Source organism: Microtus oregoni, unplaced genomic scaffold (genome assembly GCF_018167655.1).
Source record: "Microtus oregoni isolate MIOR12 unplaced genomic scaffold, Mior012 000014F_ref0000157, whole genome shotgun sequence".
Lineage (NCBI taxonomy): Eukaryota > Metazoa > Chordata > Mammalia > Rodentia > Cricetidae > Microtus > Microtus oregoni.
In genome coordinates this window covers 34,398,935-34,416,751 of record NW_024543073.1, presented here as the reverse complement: position 1 = coordinate 34,416,751, position 17,817 = coordinate 34,398,935, and positions in this window count along the sequence as shown.

Here is a 17,817-nt window from a genome sequence, read left to right as displayed (position 1 = left end):
TACATGTTGAAATCCAGTTATGCCAGCATCATTTGTTAAGTGTGCTTTCTTTGTTCCATTTTATATTTTCTGTTTCTTTGTCAAAAATCACATGTTTGCAGGTGTGTGGATTGATATCTGGATTTTCCATTTAGTTCCATTTGTCCTCCTGTCTGTTTTTATGCTAATACCAGGCTGTTTTTGGTATTGTAGCTCTGTAGTAGAATATAAAGTAAGGGATTGTGATGCCTCCAAATATTCATTTATTGTAAAGGATTGTTTAGGCTATTCTGGGCTTTATGTTTTCTTCCATATGAAGTTGAGTGTTATTCTTTTGAGGTCTGTGAAGAATTTGTCTGGGATTTAGATGAACATTGCATTTAAGCTGTAGATTGCTTTGTGTAAGATTACCATTTTTACTATGCTAATTCTATTTACCCAAAGGCATGGAAGATATTCCCATTTTATGATGTCTTCTTAAATTTCTTTGCCCAAATATTTAAAGTTCTTTTAATACAGGTCTTTCACTTGTTTAGGTAGAACTATGCCAAGGTATTTTAGGTTATTTGTGGCTACTGTAAAGGGTGATATTTCTTTGATTTCTTTCTCAGACCATTTATCATCTGCGTAAAGGAGCAGTATTGTTTATTTTCAAGTTAATCTTATATCCTGATATATTATTGAAGATGATTATGAGTTGTCGAAGTTCCTGGGTAGAATGTTTTGTGTCGCTTATGTACACTGTCATATTATCAGCAAATAGTGGGAGTTTGACTTCTTTTCTGATTCGTATCTCCATGATCTTCTTTTGTTGTCTTATTCCTCTATCTAGAATCTCAAATACTATATTGAATAGATATGAAGAGCACAAACTTGTCTTGTTCCTGATTTCAGTGGGATCACTTTGAGTTTCTCTCCATTTAGTGTGATTTTGGCTGTTGGTTTGCTGTACATTGCTTTTATTATGTTAAAGTATGCTCCTTGTATCTCGGCTCCCTCCAAGACCATGAAGAGATGACATATTTTGTCGAAGCCTTTTTCAGCATCTAATGAGATGATCATTTTTTCTTTCAGTTTATTTCTATGGTAGATTACATTGACAGATTTTTGTATGTTGTACAATCTCTGCATCTCTTGGATGATGTCTACTTGGTCATGGTGGATAATTTTTCTGATGTGTTATTGGATTCAGTTTGCCGATATTTATTGAGTATTTTTTGCATCAATGTTTATGAATAATATTGGTCTGCAATTTTCTTTCTTAGTAAAGCCTTTGTGTGATTTGGGTATCATCATAATTGCAGCCTTGTAAAAAGGTTTTGTCAATGTCCCTCTGTGTCTATTATGTAGAAAAACTTTAAAAGTATTAGTTAGAGTCCTTTGCTGTGCTAAAACCATCTGGTCCTGAGTTCTTTTTGGTTGGGAGACTTTTGAGGACTGTTTCTATTTGTTTAGTAGTTATAGGTCTGTTTAATGTGCTTATCTGCTTTTGATTTAATTTTGGTGATATTTATACAGAAAGTTATCCATTTCCTTTAAGTTTTCCAATTTTGTGAAGTATGAGTTTTTAAAGTATGACCTGATGATTCTTTGAATTTCCTCCATGTCTGTTGTTGTGTCCCTCTTTTCATTTCTGATTTTGTTAATTTGGATATTCTCTCTCTGACTTTTGGTTAGTTTGGATAAAGGTTTATCTATTTTGTTGATTTTCTCCAAGAATCAATTCTTTGTCTCATTGATTTTTTTGTATTCTTTCTTTTGTTTCTATTTTGTTGATATCAGCTCTCAATTTGATTATTTGCTGTCATTTAGTCCTCCTGAGTGAGTTTGCTTCTTTTTCTTCTAGAGTTTTCTGATGTTCTGTTAACTCACTGGTGTGGGATTTTTCCAGCTTCTTTCTGTAGGCCTTTAGTGCTATGAACTTTCATCTTAAATTTTGGTATGTTGTGTAGTCATTTTCATTGAGTTTTAGGAAGTCTTTAATTTCTTCCTTTATTTAATCCCTTGTCCATTGGTAATTCAAGTAAGCATTGTTTAACTTTCCTGTGTTTGTGGGTTCTCTTAAATTAGGGTTGTTGTTGAATTGACACTTTAAGCCATGGTGAACCAATAAGATATGGGGAATTATTCCAACTTTTTTTGTATATGTTGAGGTTTGCTTTTAACATAGTATATGGTCAATTTCTGAGAAGGTTCCATGAGGTACTGAAAATAAGGTATATTCTTTTGTGTTTAGGTGAAAGGTTCTATAGCTATCTCTTAAGTCCATTTGAGTCATAACATCTGTTAGTGCACTTATTTCTCTATAAAGTTTCTGTCTGGCATACTTGTCCAATGGTGAGAGTGTGATGTTTAAGTCTCCCATTGTTAGTATATAGAGTTTATATGTGATTAATTTTTTGAAATGTTTCATTTACATATGACTGTGCCCTTGTATTTGGGGAATAGATGTTCAGTATTGAGATTTCCTTTTAAAGGATTTTTCCTGTTACTAATATGAAATGTTTTTCTTTGTCTCTTTTGATTGATATTAGTTTAAAGTCTATTTTTTCAGATATTAGAATAGCTATACCAGTTTGTATCATAGGTCCATTCCTGACACTTTACTCTGAGGTGATGTCTCTCTTTGAGGCTGAGGTGTGTTTCTTGCATGTAGCAGAAGAATGGATTGTATTTTTGTGTTCAATCTGTTTGCCTATGTTTTTATTGGTAAGTTGAGTCCATTTATATTAAGAGATATAAATGACCACTGATTGCTGGTTTCTGATACTTTAGTTTTTGTTATTGGTTATGTTATTATGTGTGCTTTGCTGCTGTGAGATCATTTATTGTCTGTGTTTTTTGGATGTAGCTAACTTCTTTGGGTTGGAATTTTTGTTATTTGTCTAGGGCTGGGTTTGTGGCTAGGTATTGGATAAATCTTTTTCTGTCGTGGAATATCTTGTTTTGTTTATGTATGGTGATTGAAAGTTTTGTTGATTATAGTAGTCTGGGCTGGCATCCATGGTCTCTTAATGTATACAAAATGCTTGACCAGTATCTTCTGGCTTTCACTTGTTTTCACTGAGAACTCAGGAGTAATTCTGATAGGTCTGCCTTTATGTGTTACTTGGCCTTTTTCCTTTGCTGCTCTTTATATTCTTTCTTTATTCTATATGTTTAGTGTTTTGATTATTATATGGAAAGGGGACTTTTGTTTGGTTCACTTTATTTGGTGTTCTATAATCTACTTGTGTCTTTATATGCATATCTTTCTTTTGGTTGGATAAGTTTTTGTCTATGATTTTATTGAATATATTTTCGGTGCTTTTGATTGGACTTCACCTTCCCTATTATTGTTTGGTTTGGTCTTTTCATGGTGTCCCATTTTCCTGGATATATTGTGTTAATCTTTTTTTTATATTTACTGTTTCTTTTAGCCATGAGACTATTTCCTCTATTGTATCTTCAGTGCTTGATATTCTCTTTTCCATCTACTTTATTCTGCTGTTTATGTTTGTATTTGTGATTCCTGATCATTTTCCTGTATTTTTTGTTTCCAGAATTCCCCCAGTTTGTGTTTTCTTTATTGTCTCTATTTTGGTTTCAAGTTTTGAATTGTTTCTTTCATCTGTTTGCTTGCTTTTTCTTGGTTTTCTTTAATGGATTTGTTGATATCTTCCAATTTTTTGCTTGTATTTTTTTCATTTCTTGGAGGGAATATTTCATTTTCTCTTTAAGTGTCTCAAACATTTTCCTAAAGTTAATTTTTGGGATGTTTTCATTTGCATCAACTGTATTGGAGTTCAAGTCTTGTTGTGGAGCCACTAGTTTTTGTTGGTGTTATATTATTCTTTGTGCTGTTGAGTGTGTTCTTATCCTATCTACATCTCTCTTACTCTGGTTGGTGTAGTTGGGGTTGTGTCTCTGGTGATCAATCTTCCATGTGCCAGTGGATCCAAGGTTCAGATGGTTGCTTCTCATGGTGCAGTGGGAGCTATGTTTGTAGTCATTCCAGAGGTCACTCAGCATTCCCAGAGGACAATTGGCCCTCTCTCAGGAATCACTCCATAATCCTGGTGATCATTTGGGCCTGCTCCCATGTATATCACTGGTTCATGCCTACTCCCACTGATATCACGGGCTCAGGCATAATCCCACAGATTTGTCTGGGTCAGGCCTGCTGCAGTGGTGGTAACTGACTCAGGCCTGATAGAAGTCACTGGCTTAGGGCTGCTCCTATGAAGGTCACTGGCTCTGCCCTACTCAAGTAGAGATTACTGGCACAGGCCTGCTCCTGCAGAGGTCCTTACCTTGGATCTGGCCCTGAAGTGATCTTTGACTCAGGCTTGCTTCCTTGGTGGTTTCTCCCTTGTAACTGCTCCCTTGGAGGGGCTGGCTCCGGCCTGATGCAGAAGAGGTCAATGTCTCAGACCTGGTCCTGTGGAGGTCACTGACTAAGGCCTATTCCTGGAAAGCTCTGGTGTGAGAGGTTCTTCTGTCTATGTGTTTTTTTTATTGGTCCCTGGCTTTGGTCTGGTCCTGCAGAGGTGCATGCTCTGTCAGCAGTTGCTCCCTTGTACCTGCTCTGGTGGAGTTCTCTGGCTCGGGACTGGTCCTGCAGAGGTGTCTGCCTTGGTCCTGCTCCCTTAGCATTTGTTTTCTTGATGATACCATTGTTTTTATAAACTACATACAAATGCAAAATCAGAAAGCAATATATTAAACATTTTGCTATCATAATTTCTCAAATTACATTCAGATTAGGTTTGGAAGATTCTTAAAACTCAGGTTGTGGCACAAAAGCACCTGGCCATTATTGAAATGATGCCAACATTGCTGACATGCTTCACTTAATTTTAAGTGTAAATTTAATTAGTTGCTCATGGTAAGTAACACCTGTAGACTAAGAATAATATTTAAGATGTAAGTCAGACATTTCTAAGCTATTATTTGCATATATCCATGTTAAAGATCTTAATTTTGTATTAACATCTGATGATATGTACAATAACAGAAATTGTTATGGTATTTTTTTTTATTTTATTTTTGAGACAGGGTTTCTCTGTAGCTTTTTGGTTCCTGTCCTAGAACTAGCTATCCTAGACCAGGCTGGCCTCAAACTCACAGAGATCCGCCTGCCTCTGCCTCCCGAGTGCTGGGATTAAAGGCATGCACCCCCACCGCCTGGCTTTGTTATGGTATTTTTACATGTACATATATTGTATTTTTATTAGACCTTCTCCTATCACCCTTTCCTATTTATCTTACATTTAGCTAGTACCCTTTCTCTTGCACATAGTCATTCTACTTTCATGTCTGTCTTTCTTTTTTCTTTTATTTCTTTGAATCTCTCTTTCTTTGTGTTTGTTTATTTGTTGTTTCTTTCTTGATTCATTCATTCATTCAATTGTTTGTTAATTTTTGGAAATCTTATGAGCCCTTTTAAGGTTTTTCATGGGTTCTTCAGTGAAATTTTATTCATAGGAACATGGACTTTTTTCTCATCAGTGATGATAACACTGAGGAAAACAAGCTCACTTACCAAGTCAGCATTAACCCATAGATATACTTGGGGAGGCATTGTGAGTCCTTCCCATTAACTTCTATTACCTGCTATAAGTCCTAAGATTTGGGATCTCTACCCATCCCACAAAATTCTGATAGACTTGGTCCCTCACAGGTCTTCTGCCAGTGATATCAATTGCTTTGACATCAAGAGCAAAAGGAGGATGCCATGCTCAGAAGAGTGTTGTACCCCCACTTACTGCTTCCTCCATATCTATTTTGTTTCTTACATTTTTTGGGGCAATGATCCCTGAACCTTGAAGTGGGTGATATAGTATTCGACAGCCATTTATCAACACTCTGATTTATAAGCCTCAGAATTTAAAATTGCTCACTTCAAAGGGAAGTTCCTGCGAACAAATCTGACCACATTACAAATTTATCAGAACAAACATAATTATTTAGGTAACATCTAATGCATATTTCATCTTGTCTCTTAAAACTGAGCAATAACCACTGTTTTCACACTAACATGTTGTTTTCACACATCCCTGTTTCCTCATGATTTGCAGTTTTGCATGAGTTTATAGTTACTCCTGTGCATCATGCCTCAAATCTGATCAACAATCAATGGGTTATGTTAATTAATGATTCCCCACTATTGCACTAGCAGGCACGTTTTGACTTGCTAGTCAGTAGTATAGAACATTGGATCTCTAGTTGAGTAAGAATTTTGATGGCAGTTCTCCCATAGCATATACCCTGACTCTATGAAAGCTACCCAGCTGAAAGGAGGCTTCCAGCCCAGTTTCAGCTTTATTTCTTCCAGTCATGTGACTAAGGCATTAAGTATCTTCAGTATTAAATATTTACCATCTTGTGGGCAATTACCAGTTGAAACAAATGTCAATATACTAGGGGCCTAAGAGGCCTCACTGACCAACAACCTAAAAGAAAGTAAGTCCATTCCTAATAACTGGGATTTTGATCTAATAACCTATGGTTTCAGAAAGAAGTTTCATGGATCCACTTACAGTACTTCTGTTTAAACTCTTTAAATCACATCATATACACTGTCATTCCTTTGTTACATTAGTCATCTCTACCTTATAGTAATCTGAAACAGGCTAAATTACTCTTTAAAGGGAAAGTTGTATGAAATTCTAAAATGTCATGGTTTGAGGAAACCTTAAAAAGTCATTGGAGAGCACTGTCAAGTTCTGCAGCTACTGAAAAGGAATGTAGGTTCTTGATAGTTAATTGACTCTACAGACAGTGGCTGGCCTCTTGAAGTATTCTGAGACTAAATCTCAATATTTGTATTCACGATAAAAATACCTGCTCTTGATAGTTTTTTTCTGATGAAATAATACTCCAAGGTTTTACCCTTTAAGGTTATCCCAAAGGCTCACAGAAGAAAGATACATCTTTCAAAACAATGGAGCTGTGGCCATCCAGATAAACGCGAAAAGATTCAAATTCTGAGTACTATATCCTGTAGAATTCTGCTAAATCATGACACTTGGTACAGCCTAGACTCTAGACTAGGCTTTGTAAACCACTCTTTTATGCTGCTATCCATTTGTTCAAGAAGTTTCCACTACTTATTTTCCAATTTTTTAGGCCAAAAATGTCTAAAATGTTTTGTTTAGGGGAAAAAGTGAACACATATTAATTAATATCTATACTTATCTCTAAATTAAATACTCAAGACAACTGGAAATATGTAGCATGATGTGGGTTATATTTGTTATTTAATTGTTATTATTGAGAAAGTAAAAATTTAAATTTTTATTACTTTTTTCTCAGTAGTTCATTATCTGAACATAAGATAAATTCATTTAGATTTTAGAAATGTCTACCTAGAAAATGAAGTTGAAACCATGTATTCTTCATGATAGCATTTTCTTCTATTATCAGTCTCAGTGCTATTTAGTGTTTTTTTTAATGTTTGGTGCTTACATTGAATTTATTTTGGGTAATTTTTTTTCCATTTTATTGTTAATAGTTTTATAAAAAATTTAATATACAAGATATTGGATATTTTCAGAAAATGAATCATGTTGCTTCTCGATAAATCTTTGACTTAGTATTTGAAGCTATTTTAAATATCTTCTCACTGGAGAATTTTGTGTTTTGAATTTAAAAAACATTATCAATATTTAGTCCTTATGTTTTCTATTTTTTTTTTTTTTTTTTTGGTTTTTCGAGACAGGGTTTCTCTGTGGCTTTGGAGTCTGTCCTGGAACTAGCTCTGTAGACCAGGCTGGTCTCGAACTCACAGAGATCCGCCTGTCTCTGCCTCCCAAGTGCTGGGATTAAAGGCGTGCGCCACCATCGCCCGGCTTGTTTTCTATTTTTTAATTCTTTTCTGAGTTCTTAATTCAAATGTATCAATACCCACTTGCTTAAATTTAAAAGTACCTTAGCAGTTTATAATAAACCTATAACAAGTGAGATGTCAATTATATTAATGTATTATATTCTCACATATAAAAAATCTCCCAAATTATAAAATGGCAACTAAAATTAATATGTTATATATAATTGTTAGTATTGTCACCTAAACAAATTTTAGTAACATCTGTGCAATGTGCTTCTGCAGGATTATCTTGACTGTATTAATTGCTGTATAAAAACCAGGTGGATCTGTATCCTGGCTGGCATCCTAAACAATGTAATTGGAGAGAGGAAGAAAGCAGTGACATTCATTGACTGCTTTCTACCCTGTGGCCAGTTGTGTAAAGCCCCTACAGCTTTGCTTGCCTGCCATGGAGCACTGGGCTCACAATGAGCTAGAATAAAGTCTGGTACCTTTAAGGTGCTTTTTCAGAGTGCTTTTTCATGGAAGAAGGAAAGCTAAGATGGTAATTTTTCAGAGAATTATGATGAAAACACTGTATTGTAAGTTAACTATTTATTAAATAATAGTCACATAAAATAAAAGAAATACTAGCAGGGATGAAATGTTTTAATGATGCAAAAAACACCTTAAAATATAATTCTACTAAATAGAAAAATTCAACAGATCTTCAAAAAAGGAAATGTTGAAATATTTGTGCACAATGCCATTCTGATATACTGAATGTATTCAAGAGCATCAGAAGTGACAAATAAGGACCAGTATGTGGCTTAATGGGTGACAGCTCCTGCTGCCAAGCCTAACAGCTAGAGTTCAACCCCTATGCCTACATTGTACAAGGAGGAACTTCTGTGCTGAGGTGTGTGTATGAAGGCAAGTACATGCACGCTCATTCACACACACACACACACACACACACACACACACACACACACCTTAAAAAGTGTTTGAATATGAGACATTTGTATATTAATTGTAAAATGTAAGTGGTTTAGCTGTTATATTTCCATATGTGCACATATACAGTCCATGTACTACCATTTCCTCTCTTACGCCTTCCTTTCCATGTAAGCTTACACATTCCTTAATTAGGAATTATGACCTTCCTTCCCTTTCCCCTTAAAATCCACAAAAGAGAAATCATATACTTTTTTTTATGAGACTGGCTTGTTTCACTTAACAGTATTCTACAATTCTATCAATTTTCTTGTAATGTAGTTTGTTTATGGCTGAGAAAAAATTCCATTATGTTTTTATACTACACTTTGTTGATTTAACAGTTAATTGGCACATAAGCTGACTCCATGATTTGGCTACTGTGAATACTAATGTGATGAATACAGACATTCATATATTTTGATAGTAAGTTGGCACTTTGGCTTTTTTTGGATATATATATATATATATATATCCCAAATTAAATACACACACACACACACACACACACACACACACACACACACACATATATATATATATATATATATATATATGCAGAAGTTTTATTATTTTGGGGACATATGGAAGCTGAATTGTAAGAGTGTGTGTGGTATACACACTTGTGTATACATGTACTTGTACATGCACAGTAGTCAACAGACAGTGTCAGCAATGAGCCTATTCCCTTAATACACAGTTTCATAAACCTGAGCCAGGCTGGCAACCATCAAATTCTCAGCTATCCTCTTATCTTTGCTTCCCATAATGCTGGGTTTGTTTGCACAATTGACTTTCCATTTCTTATTTTGTATGTTAGTTCCAGGGATATGAACTCAAGTCATCACAGTTCAATCACAGATGCTCTTATCCATTTAGTCAATTCCCACATCAAAAAGTTTTTACTTTGTAAAATATGTTTTAATGATTTTTAATATTCACATTAGGTGAATAATGTATAATAATTTGATACGTGTAATTTCTGCGGACTTGTTGCTGCTCCCTTTTGTGCAATCCCTCTTTCCAGGGTGGGAAGGGATATGAAGATCCAAAGGCTCAGAGAGATTACAATGCCAAAGCTGTTTTTCTATATATATATAAAAAAAGCATGGTTTTCTTTTTTTTTGGGGGGGGGGGGTGTTTAGGAAATTTACCTGCCATAGGAATGTTTCCAGTTAATGTTTCTGAAACTGATGGTCACTGCTGGTGTGCTGTGCTTGGTTAGAAGTGTACATCTGTGCTTTTGGTCCACTGACAGGTTGTCTTGGCCAATTTTGCTTACTCTTTGTGAGTTTGCATGTGCTTGCTTGTGCTTTTGCTATTGTGCAGTCTCAGATATGTTAGACTTGAAGCTCTATTTCCTTATTTTCTGTTCAGTAACCACTCACTCAGCAAATATGAATTCTATTCTCTGTTATTTTGAAGAATAAAAATTATTGAAGATGGAAATGTAAAGGGAAGGAAATTGGCAAAGAGTCATACCACTAAGTTAACAGCTGCCCAAAATGAGAAAACCTATTTTCTTTAATAGATTGATATTAGGTGTATTGACCAAATGCTAGGCCAGGATCTATGTTCAGCAGGAGTCAGACATTATTTATTTCTAGTCTTAAATAAATAAATAAATAAATAGGTATCATGGGAGAGGTAGGTTGGAAGGCAGGAGAGGATCTAGGAGTAGTTGGAAGAGGAAAAATAATATGATAAAAATATACTACATGAGATACTCATAAATAAAAATTTTACTGAAAAAATTAGGATGACCCACAGTTAGTTGAAGCTGATTCTTCAAGTCTAAACTCTACCCATTCCCAAATTAAAGATGCTAAATAAATTAGTTTGATTTAGATTTAAATTAAAATTATAATTAATGAATGGAACTTGTTTTGAATAAACCTGATGAGATCTAATTTTCTTGCTTATTTTTATTATGACTTTTTTTATTTTTTTTCTAGTTTTTGTTTGTTTGTTTGTTTGTTTGTTTTTTGGAGACACAGTTTCTATGTGTTGCCCTGGCTCTCTGGGAACTTGTTCTGTAGACCAGTCTGGCCTAAACCTCAGAAATTTAGAGATCAGGCTGAATCTCTTTCTCCAGAGTGCTGGAATTAAAGGAATGACAACTACTTAAGTCAATAATTTTCAAAGTATGTTCTTATAACTTTAAAGGATAAATTTCTCCATTAATGAAATTTCAATATTTCTAGATATGTTTGAGAAAAGATTGGCTTTTGAGACATTGGTTAATTTAACATAGTTGCAATTTATAAAGTAATCATCATAAAAAGAGGGTAATAGCCTTAGTATGAAACAGAAGAAAATATGGAATTATGGAAAACAGCAGAAATATGGAGTGTGTGGTCAATAGGAAATAGCTGTTTGGCCAACAAGCAAAGGGAAGCACAATGATAAAAAAGAACAACATGCAATTGAAAATTGACATTGTGATTATAATGGCAGATCTTTTAGACAAATAATGAATCTTGAATATTTTAAATCATCTGTGTTCCTAGAAACAGCTCTAATTTACTTCTAAACACATAAGTGAACTTCCAATGAGTGGACAATGACATTAAAATCCCATGTCAAGTTTGTTTGCAGAATATTAGCTCAATTTTATGAGACTAGTTTAATTTAGTTTTTCTATACTTTACTTAAGAAGTAGTTTTAATTAATATACTAAAATAGTACAACAAAGAGCTATAGGCAATGGAGTAAAGTTGGAAGAGGGAGAGGTGGTTTCTAGGGAAAACACACAATTTATCATCTAGTGCAAAACTGTTGGAGGAGTCTGCTTATTGGTTTCCAGCTGTCAGGCTAGCTTAGACCCGAAATAATCACACAGACACTATACTAATTAAATCATTGCTTGGCCCATTACCTCTAGCTTCTTATTGGCTCTTATATTAATTTAACCCATTTCTAGTAATCTGTGTGTCACCATGTGATAGTGGTTTACGGGCTAAAGTTCCAAGCATCTGTCTCTGATGGCTCCATGGCTTCTCTCTGACTCCACTCTTCTTTCTTCCAGCATTCAGCCTACCTTTCCCTGCCTACCTAAGTTCTGCCTTGTTATCAGTTCAAAGCAGTTTCTTTATGCATTAATGATAACCACAGCATACAGAAAAAACATCACAAAACAGTCAGATCTGAAAAATACATACAGGTAACATTACATTGACTTAACAGATTATATTTAGGAATACACAAGCATATACTAACATATATAGGCATGCAGTAACAATTGATGCAAAAAAAAAAGGCCATGCGTTGAAGGTGAGTATGGAGGGTAATGATTTGGAAGGAGGAAAGAGAAAAGATAAATATCATGATTAAAATACAATCAGAAACATAAAAAATGAAAATGTACTTTTACTTTCTTGTCTCATCTTCACGTGTAAAATGTAAGATTCATGTAATATGATATTATGTGTGTATGTGTTTTGAATGGGGGAGATATTTTACCTAACAGGATACTCTGTCTGAACAACTTTTAGGTCAAATATAAGTGAAACTGTTATGTAAAATATTTTAAATTTTATTTAAACATACTGAAATATGATTTAAGTATTTTGTTTTAAAATAAAATGAAAGTAATTAATAGAAAGCAATAACTGAAAAAATAAGTGGAGAAGTAAAACATATTTGAATTTTCCCAGTCTCCATAAAGTCAAATGAAATGATTTGATCTAATATGGGTGAATTATGAAATAGAACAGGATGATTCTTGCAATTGTGGTAAACCCAACAAAGGAGAACAGAGCTAGAATTTAGGAGACAAATCTTCAGTCTCAACTACTCTGTTCATTGGCAATCAAATGCTATCTCCCCTCCAATCTGATAACATATTTACATTTGAAATTATTAAACCATTGAGAATTCTTATATACCCAAGGAGATACATGCACACAGAATTATTCAAATTGAATTATATAAGTCCTTATATTTATTGATGAAAATAACATGCTAAACCACCCAGGTTTAGTTAAATTTAGGAAAGTTGATACCGAGCTACTTCTACCCATAAATACACAGTATTAAGTAAAAAGAAGCACACAGGATTCTGTAAGGATGACACAAGATAAGACTTTAAGCAACAGTGGAGAAGATGTCTAAACTGGCTTTCTCCTGTAATCAGATTTATGACTACCTAATTGCTACTATAGACCATCAACTGACTGAAGCAGATGCAGAGATCTACAGTGAAGCACTGGTCTGAGCTTCTGGAGACCAGTTTAAGAGAGGGAGGAGTGATAATATGAGCAGAGGGGTCAATATCATGATGGTGATACCAACAGAAACAGCTGAACTGAGCTAGTGAGAGCTCACTAATTCTGGACTGAAAGTGGGAAACCTTCATAGGATCAAATTAGGCCCACTGAATGTGGTGGAAAGTTGTGAGGTTGGGCAATCTGTGGGGTCACTGGCAGTGGGACCAGGATGTATCCCTAGTGCTTGAACTTGTATCTGAGAGCCCAGTTTCTTTGGAGGGATACCTTGTTCAGTCTAAATATAGGGGAGAGGGCCTTAGTCTTGCCTCAAAATGAAGTGTCAGACTGTTAAGTCCCCATGGAAGCCTTATCCTTTCTGAGGAGTGGATGAGGGGTGGGGTAGAAGGAAGGAGTGGGAATTGAAATAGCTATGTAAAATGAGAAATAATTGTGTTTTAAAATTCTTAATAAAAAAACTAGACGAGAAAAAGAAAGTTTTCTCAGAGACTATATTAGCACAATTTGTCCCCAAATATATGTTTATAATTATTATCTACAGTACTTTTCAAGATGGTGGTTTTAAATATAGATCCCTATTCTCATCAAACCAAATTGAAATAAAATTATTGAACTGGTTTCTGATTTTCTTTTCTTCTTTCACCTGCTCTGATCCTCTAGTCTGGATGCACTCATTATTCTGTTTCTACTACATATCCAGGGGTAATTTAAAAATTAACTATCATATGTAAAAAAGTTGGACTAATGAAAGTTCATGGACACATGAATACATTACATAGAATTCTAAGTACATTAAGTCAATTAACTTGTTTCTTTCAAATTCCTAATAGCAGTCTTATTAAAATTTAATGCAGGCCTCAACAGTTCTTCTAAATAATAAATATTCCAGTTTTGAACACAGCAATCTGAGGAATTTGGTGTCTGAACAGGAGTCTTTCTACTGCCAGCTTCATGTCCTGCTGTTGTCATTCTACCTCCATCAACAAGTTGTTTTAGACAGTCCCTGGACCATTGACAGGAGCACTCATGGTGAATGATATGCTCTTGTTTCACACAATAAAATTTTGCCTGCCAGACAGTGCCATGGGGAAATGGTATTATTGATAGGGGCTTATTTCCTTGGTGCTTCAGTACCTATTTCTCTTGAAGGTGCTTTATCCTGTTTCACAAGTTCGTCTCCTTTGCAAAAATCTGCTTTCCTGAGTCTTTCTTCAGTCTCATGGTCCAGAGTTCAATCCTGTCAGTTCTCAGGTTGAGAGCCTATCACAGAGCAATGTTCAAACATAATTAATTGTGATAATTAAACTTCTTTTTCTCCCGTTGCACAGAAGAACTAATTGTAAAAATTGGCAGTCAGCCTGCCATTTCAAAGTAAAGAAAACATCTTGTTTTAACATCTGAATATTTTTTTGTAATCTATAAACAATTGGACCATATGTAGTGTGATAGGAAACATTAAGGCTGCAACAGAACACCACAGAAGAAACGCCATTTTTAATCACTACTGTTTGATTCAATGAAACAGGAATTGCCTTTAAATTTCTGGGTTTTACCATTATTTTAAGCAGACAAATTTTTATTTTTGAAATCAGATAACCCTGACAATTTGCCAAGAGGCAAATAATTCCACTTTTTTTTAAGAAGGAAAAAAGGTTTTAAAGTTATTTAAACTGATAACAGATATCATCATGGACATTACAGTCTTTGTTTTGGCCTGAAATACACTTCAGCCATACAGAGTCTCCACACAATATGATTTGTCACTTAGAAGGTTAATTTTTTCCTGGACAAGTTCTCTTAATTCCGCTGAAGTCAAGCACAATCATTACCTACCCTGGTTAAATGAAAACCTTTTAGAACAGTGAAGTCATCATTTCTTGAATTTTTTTGGTATTCCAATATTTATGCATATCCTTAGAAAAATAAATATATTATTTTTAAAAGATTCATATAATTGTTGAATGTTTTATGTGTTATAACAGGTCCTGTGATGGTCGCATAGGCGGTAGTCTGTAACATGGGGCAAAGAGAAATTTGGGGATGGGGTAATATGGACTTCTCTGATTTGTCTGTATCTCACATTTTCTGTCATTAATTCTATTTTCTTGTATCTTGGAGGTCACTTTCTTAAAATTAGCTTGTTTTATAGGATTAGAGAGAATAAGCAATAAATCAGAACTTTGTTTTTTTTTTGTTTTTTTATTCATTTTTACTTAAAAATTTCCACCTCCTCCCCTCCTCCTATTTCCCTCCCCCTCCCTCTTCCTCTCCAGTCCAAAAAGCAGTCAGGGTCCCCTGCCCTGTGGGAAGTCCAAGGTACTCCCTACTCCATCCAGGTCTAGGAAGATGAACATCCAAACAGACTAAGCTCCCACAAAGCCAGTACATGCAGTAGGATCAAAACCCAGTGCCATTGTCTGTTGCGGGAGGTCCTCCCGTTCCTCCAGCCTATAGCTGCTGAGATGCCAGCCCATTGGGGCGTGGTCTCTCTCTCTTTAAAAAAGCGGCCACTTCCCTCTCCTCTCTCTCTTTACTTCCTGCTCCACCAGCGACTAGACTCCCTTCCTGGTTGCGCAGAGGGCAGACGGTGATCTGTAAGTTTTTTCCCCTTTAAATAAATACCACCCTATTAATCATAATTCCAAACTGGTGTGGCATTGTTTATGACTTACGCCTTCAGTTGGGACCCAACATTTGGTGTTAGGACCTCTCCTTCCCCCGCTCGGCTGCCAGCCATGAGTTTGCTTGGTGCGAGCCTCCCTTCCTCAGCTGCCGCGGCTGGCAGGCGGCCTTGTGGCCTGTGTCTTGTGCGTGGAGCCAGCAGCTTAATATAAATCATCACGCACTGGCTTTTATTGCTGCAGTTCTTTATATTTTCTCTTTAGACACCTCAGATTGACTTCCAGTCCCCATGCACCCTATCGTCTGCCTCCCCATGTGAATTTAAACTCCACAGGCCTGCGTAGCATCCGCCCGCGTAGTTTGCTCTTTTCTGAGTCATTTTTAAATCTCCCTTGCAAGCACAGCTCTTAAGTGGCGCGAACCAGAGCTCGCGGTTGCTGAAAGCTGCAACCCCTCAGGGTGACTCTGTCACGTGGAGGCATAAGCGGCTTCCAGGTTGCTCTTCTCTACCCCTGGATTCTGGGTTTCTGGTTCCGTCTCTGGAATTGATTTAATTACATTTACTTTGTTGAGCAACTTACATTTTCCAGTTTTTAACAAATACTAGTCCGACTCTGACACAGGACCCTGTTTTCGTCGCGACTTGGCAACTGCGCCACCTGCTGGATAATAGGTAATATGGCAGTTTTCGTTTCCAATGCGAATTTTACTGTTCTGGTTACCAATACAATGGGTTATATCATGCAAGATTTATATGACTATGGGGATAACTTAATTTACTGGTTAATAGGTTTCAGTATTCTTTTGCATATTCTATCATTTAGGAAGAATATGGCACTCCTAAGAACCATACAATCTTTACTAGAAACTCATGCAGGTCAGGAGATTCAGGATTCAAAAGAGACAATAATAAAGACAATAATAAAAAGACTTGAAATGATTGAAGAAATGATTGGAGCTGGTGAACAGAGTAATAAGGCACAAGGACAGGATACAATGCCAACACCAGCTACTAGAACTGGCTTACCCAAGGTTTTAGAGGCATACCCTATACTTAATTCTGACAAAGCGTCAACTCCTAAAGGCTCAAAGGGAGTCAGAGAAGCTAGATGGACGCCAATAGCAATGAATGATCTAAAAGAAATTAAGAAAGCTATTGTTAATTTTGGCTTGCACTCTGCATATGATAAGGACTTGGGCTTCTAATGCTAGAGCTACCCCCCATGATTTCAATCAGTTAGTGTCTGCAGTTCTAGATAATGGACCTTCCTTGATGTTTGGAATTTATTTCAGAGAAGAATCCAAACATATGGAACAGCAAGGAAGAGCAAAAGGTGTTGAGGTTTCCCAAGATCAAATTCTTAGTGCAGGAGAATATGCTGATCCACAGTTCCAAGCTCTTTATGACGATGAAGCACTGTGTCTATGTCACCAAGCAGCTTTAAATGCTTGGAATAGGATATAAGATCCAGCAAAAAGGGTTGAATCATATACCAGAATTAGGCAGGGACAGAGAGAACCCTTTATTGACTTTTTGCAAAGATTAATTAAGGCTCTGGACATAGGGGTATCAGACCCAGAAGCTAGACGAATACTTCTTGAATTTCTAGCTTTTAAGAATGCAAACATAGAATGCAAAAAGATAATTGGGCCTTTAGAGTCTAGATCAGCACCTACGGATGAATGGATTTAGCATATGATGAATGTTGAGACATTTAGCTATAATGATGAATCTTGGGTAGGAGAAGCGATTTCCACAGCAATGAGGAGAAATCAAACTGCCAGGTGTTTTAATTGTGGTAAATTAGGACATCTGAAAAGGGATTGCAGGCACAGAATTTCTAGGAATAATATCTCCTCTGGGAATGACAAAAATAGGAGACGTAGGCCTTCAGGTATATGTAGGAGATGCGGTAAAGGCCGACATTGGTCCAACGAATGCAGGTCAACAACAGACAAACAAGGCAACCCGATACCATCGGGAAACTACTTGAGGGGCCTCTCACAGGCCCCCAAGCCAACAGTGGCCCAGTCATTCCCAGTCACAGTGGAGAACGTGCCTCACCAAGAAAAGTAAAAGCTCCAATTTCTGCTGAAAAAAGTAATACTGGTCTAAATGATTAATTACATGTGGAGAATGAGTCAAAAACCCAGTAGGACAGAGTTAACGTATATTTTGGCAGACTTCTATTAACGATCAAAGTC